The sequence below is a fragment of the Thamnophis elegans genome, chromosome 16 (genome assembly GCF_009769535.1).
Source record: "Thamnophis elegans isolate rThaEle1 chromosome 16, rThaEle1.pri, whole genome shotgun sequence".
Lineage (NCBI taxonomy): Eukaryota > Metazoa > Chordata > Lepidosauria > Squamata > Colubridae > Thamnophis > Thamnophis elegans.
In genome coordinates, this window is record NC_045556.1 from 33,148,968 (window position 1) to 33,154,967 (window position 6,000).

Sequence of the window (6,000 nt, forward strand, 5' to 3'; positions counted from 1 at the left end):
TGTTGGATAGCCATTTGTCTGTCTGAAACACAATTCAGCATCCAGCACCTGTGGTGGGTTGCTCCCGGTTCGGCAGAATCAGTAGTAGTGGTGGCAGGAGGCTCCGCCCACCCACCTGGAAAGCGAGCCCAAACAATAGTGAAAAGTTGCCAACCCACCACTGTCCAGCAGCATTTACTGGCTCGGACACCCCAATTAATATGGGATGATTTCATGAGGCTAAAGGATGTCTTATTATGGGGGGTGCGTCAGAGGTGGTATTCAGCAGGTTCTGAGCAGTTCTGGAGAACCGGTAGCAGGAAATTTTGAGTAGTTCAGAGAACCAGCAAATACCACCTCTGGCTGGCCGCGCCCCCTTCTATTCTCTGCCTCCCGAGTCCCAGTTGATGGGGAGGGAACGGGGATTATGCAGTAACCTTCCCCTGGAGTGGGGAGGAAATGGGGGATTTTACAGCATCCTTCCCTGCCACGCCCACCAAGCCATGCCATGCCACCCAAGCCACACCCACAGAACCGGTAGGTAAAAAAAATTGGAATCCCACCACTGGCGCGTAGATCAGACCCACTAGTCCTTGTGTTCTTAAACTAGGAGAAACAAATCTCTCTTGCATGCAAATCTTTGAAAGATCTCAGCTCCTTACCATCCACCAATGTTATCTAATTCTAGCTTCTGCTAAGTGTTTGTTCTTTTTGATTTCTAATTCCTTTTGCATCTAATAAGGCTCAAATGAGATTTTCCTCGTTCGCTGAGGTAGTGGCCAAAGTAAATAAGCCCGTTATGTGTAGTTGGGATGAAGAAGAACAGAGTTTGAGGGATCATGGAGGTCTTCTAGTCCAACCCCCTGTTCAGCAGGAAACTCCATACCATTCTGGACAAATGGCTGTCCAGTCTCTTCTTGAAACCTCCAGTGATGGAGCACAACTTCTGGAGGCAAATTGTTCTGCTGATTAATTGTTCTGTTTACATTTATCTACCTATCTTTCTAGAAATTATCTGTTCTCTAGAAATGTCTTCAGGGATGTGGTGACTCAGTGGCTAAGATGCTGGGCTTGTCGATCAGAAAGGTCAGCAGTTCGGTGGTTCGAGTCCCCAGCGCCGCGTAAATGAGTGAGCTCCCATGACTTGTCCCAGCTTCTGCCAACCTAGCAGTTCGAAAGCACGTAAAAAATGCAAGTAGAAAAATAGGGACCACCTTTGATGGGAAGGGAACAGCGTTCCGTGCGCCTTCGGCGTTGAGTCATGCCGGCCACATGACCATGGAGACGTCTTCGGACAGCGCTGGCTCTTCAGCTTTGAAACGGAGATGAGCACCGCCCCCTAGAGTCAGGAACAACTAGCACATATGTGCGATGGGAACTTTACCTTTTAGAAATCTCTTACATTCCCAGCAACGCATTTATCCTGCTACAACATCTTCCACAAGAAGACCCGGATTTATTAGCACTAATTATGCAAATTTACTACATCTCTATCAAGGGGATTCATTTGTATGCACAATCCCGCTTCCTTATTAATGGAGATATCATGTCCTTAAACGTCAGCTTTGATCAGGGTGGACTCTCTGTTGGCTTTTCCCTGCCCTGATTTCAAAATCTCTGAAATTTCAACAAGCATTATAACATACTTGAAGGCAGACTTTGCAGATTGAATAGGTCAAATATAGCTTGGAAAAAGAAATAAGGCAAAAATCCAACGTGCTTAGGCACTTAGCTATAGAACATAGTCACTGCTGTATGCTGGACTTTGTGCACTGCAGTTACAGAATTACTTATAGGGTGCATATTTTCAAAGGGGCAGTTCTCATCTATATCTATCTATCTATCTTTCTGTCTGTCTATCTATCTATCTATCTATCTATCTATCTATCTATCTATCTATCTATCTATCTATCTATCTATCTATCTATCTATCTTTCATCCATAAGGTGTTACTCTATCTATCAAGCTATCTTTCTCTTTCATCCATCCCTGTCCATTTATCCATTTTCTTTCTTTCTTTCTTTCTGCCTATCTGTCTGTCTAGCTAGCTATCATATCTATCTATCTCTATCTAGCTATCTTTCTCATTCATCCATCCATCTGTCCAATTATCCACTTTATCTGTCTGTCTGTCTAGCTAGCTAGCTATCCATCTATCTATCTATCTATCTATCTATCTATCTATCTATCTATCATCTATCTATCTATCTATCTATCTATCTATCTATCTATCTATCATCTATTTATCTCTATCTAGCTATCTTTTTTCCATCATGTTTGTCACTCTTTCTGTCTTTCATCCATCCATTCATCTATCTATCTATCTATCTATCTATCTATCTATCTCTAGCTATCTTTCTCATTCATCTATCCATCTGTCCAATTATCCATTTTTCTCTCTGTCAGTCTGTCTATCTGTCTAGCTAGCTATCATATATCATTATCTATCTATCTATCTATCTATCTATCTATCTATCTATCTATCTATCTATTGTATCTATCTATCTATCTATCTATCTATCTATCTATTGTATCTATCTATCTATCTATCTATCTATCTATCTATCTATCTATCTATCTATCTATCTATCTATCTATGGTTCTATCTCTGATAGATCAATCAATCTATCTATGGTATCTATGGTATCTATCATATCTATCCATCTATCTTTCTATCTATCTAAGGTATCTCTGATTTCTATCTATCTATTGTATCTCACTATCTATCTATTGATCTATCGTATCTATCTATCTATCTTTCCATCTATCTATCTTTCTATCTATGGTTCTATCTATCTATCTATGGTATCTATGGTATCTATGGTATCTATCTATCTATCTATCTATCTATCTATCTATCTATCTATCTATCTATCTATCTCTATCCATTCTAGCTAGCTAGCTATCTTCCATCCGTATGTTTGCCACTCTCTCTACCTGTCTTTCTATTTTTCATCCATCCATCTGTCCATTCATCCATTCTCTATCATCTCTCAATCTATCTGTATCCTAATCTCCATCTTTAAGTGACAGGACCTCCTCTCCTCCCCCCCCCCCCCGCTTGGAATAAACGTCCCCTGTGCCATTAGAGAGCCCTTTGCTCGCAAGCCTTCCAGCATAAATCTCCCCAACCGCAAGATTGCAAATGAGGACACAGTGGCCACCTCTTGCAAGATCTTTCCCACCCAGGGCTTCAGGGAGGACATCGCTTGTTTAACCTGAGTTTCCTAGGCCATGTTTTTCAAGTATCCAGGCACCCTAAAAAGAAAATAAGACTCCGATGTTTAACCCTGAAGTTTAACTGAAACAGGCAGCCCGAGGGTTTGCCGAGATCGTTATTCAGAACATACGCTGGCAGTTTCAAAAACCTCTCTCCCCAAGTCAGCAGTTTCTTTTTTTGAAAAAGAGAGAGAAAGATTCTCCCAGAACTGGACAGACATGCTTGTAAAATCAGACCCTGGAGGACTGCGGCCCAAGAATGATTACCCTACAGTCTCCATCTGCTATGTTTTTCCCTCTCTGATATTTTCCCAACTCTGGTTGGCTGCGGAGCACTGCAAAACCATTGCATTTCTTCTCTTGATTGGCTGGGATTCGCTACCTAACAGCATCCAAGAACTGGCGTCAGGAATTATATTGCTAAGGGGGAGGAAGGCGGTGACACAGCAGCAAGGTGGATCAAGGACATGGACCCCAAACCAGAGCAGGAGAACCATTCAGCTTTTTCTATGAGAGCTTTTTTATTATTATTGTTATTATTAATAATAATAATTGGCCTGGTCTTTGGTAAGGTCAAGGTTCCCCTCGCACATCTGTGCTAGTCGTTCCCAATGCTAGGGGGCGCTGCTCATCCCCGTTTCAAAGCCGAAGAGCCAGCGCTGTCCAGAAGACGTCTCCATGGTCATGTGGTCGGCATGACTCAACGCTGAAGGTGCAGGCAACGCTGTTCCCTTCCCACCCAAGGTGGTTCCTATTTTTCTACTTGCATTTTTTACGTGCTTTCGAACTGCTAGGTTGGCAGAAGCTGGGACAAGTCACAGGAGCTCACTCCGTTACGTGGCGCTAGGGATTCGAACCGCCGAACTGCCAATTTTTCTGATCGACAAGCTCAGCATCTTAGCCATTGAGCCCTCCAGATCAATATATAAATTCAAAATTCCCCTTTCAAACCACGAGTTTATTTGTTTTTGTCCCAGGCAACTTATGTTAGCCCCCCAACACTTGCTAATCCTGACAGCCTAACCAGGATGAGGACTGGAATCTAAGGATATCTGGCTCACTTCAACCTCCCCACAAACCTGGGTATAAGGAAGGTTTTAAGTCCACGTGACTCTTCGGTTTCCTTTGCTCGCCTCCCTCTGTTTCTCTTCCTGTGTATTGATCTGAGATTGATTGGTTCTTGCCCACAGAGAACCTATAATTATTGGCTTCTGAAAGTGTCGCATCCCCTAAGGAGGCCATATAATTCATCTGTACCCTGTTTGACAATATGTTTAGGCACAGTTGTGTTTCAGATCTTGCTATCTCCGCTTCTCTCCCTCCCTCCTTCTCTCTCTCTCTTTCTCTCTCCCTCCTCTCTTTTTATCTCTTTCTCCCCCCCCTCTCTCTTTCTTTTTCTCTCTCTCCTGTCTCTCTCCTGTCTCGGTGGTGGGTTTCAAAAATTTTTTGGACCACTTCTGTAGGTGTGGCCTGCTTTCTGGGTCACTGGTGGAACCTCTTCTAACCGGTTCGGTAGATTTGACCGAACCGGTTCTACCGAACTGGTGCGAACTGGTAGGAACCCACCTCTGCCCTGTCTCCTTCTCCTTTTCTCCCCTCCCTTTCTCTTTTTAGTCCTCCCCCTCTTCATTTCTCTCTCCCTCTCTCTGTCTCTCTCCTGTCTCCTTCGGGAGCTCGCTTTAGGGATTCGAACCGCCGAACTGCCGATCTTTCTGACTGATAAACTCTTAGCCACTGAATTTTTTTTCATCTTATGAGGATCCAAGGAACTTCCAGAGTTTCTTGATGAGTTATAAGCAAGCACCCCGTGGTATTATTCTTGGGGTCCTTGGTGCTCTCTGAGCTTGGTGGTTTTCTTGCAGACGTTTCATGACCCAACTAGGTAACATCATCAGGGCTAGAAGGGAGTGGAGTTTGCGGAGAGGGGAGGAGGAGGTGGATGGGATTTATGGTGCTGTGCGGTTCCATTAGTGATCTTCTTGGAAATGTTTCATGACCCAACTAAGTAGAATCATCGTGCTAGAAGGGAGGGGGGATGAGGGGGAGGAATAAGAAGGAGGAGGAAGAGGAGGAGGAGAAAAAGAGGAGGGGGAGGAGGGAGGAGGAAGAGGAAGAAGTGTCAACATCTGTACAAAAATGTGCTTTTCTCGTTTACCAGCTGTGAATTCTTTTGTTTTTGTTGTTGTTAATTGCGAAGTCATGTCTGATCCATTGCGACCCCCTGGACAACATTCCTCCAGGCCTTCCTGTCCTCTACCATCCTCTGGAGTCCATTTAAACTCACACCGGCTGCTTCAATGACTCCATCCAGCCACCTCCTTTCTGCTGTCCCCTTCTTCTTTGCCCTCCATTGTTCCCAGCATGAGGCTCTTCTCCAGGGAGTCCTTCTTCCTTCTCATTAGGTGGCCAAAGTCTTTGAGTTTCACCTCAGGATCTTCTAAAGAGCAGCCAGGGTTGATCTCCTCTAGGACTGACCAGTTGGATGGCCTTGCAGTCCAAGGGACTCAATGCAGGAGTCTTCTCCAGCACCAGAGTTCAAAGTATTCTTAGCCCAGGGAAAAAAATTTACTGCTACAAGATATTAAACTCGTATTTCACAGTTGCCGAGCCTGGTGGTTTCTGCTTATATATTCTGAACACCAGTTTAACTCGGCTCTCCAATCAATGTGATGAATGCCTCTTTTAATGGAAGTAGCCAAAACAAATTTTGAAAGGAGAGGCAGCCTCCCATCGTTCATTCCGACAGCGAGGCGGATCAACATCTTGAGGTCACCACTCCTAAGTCTTTTAAAAACTATCCAG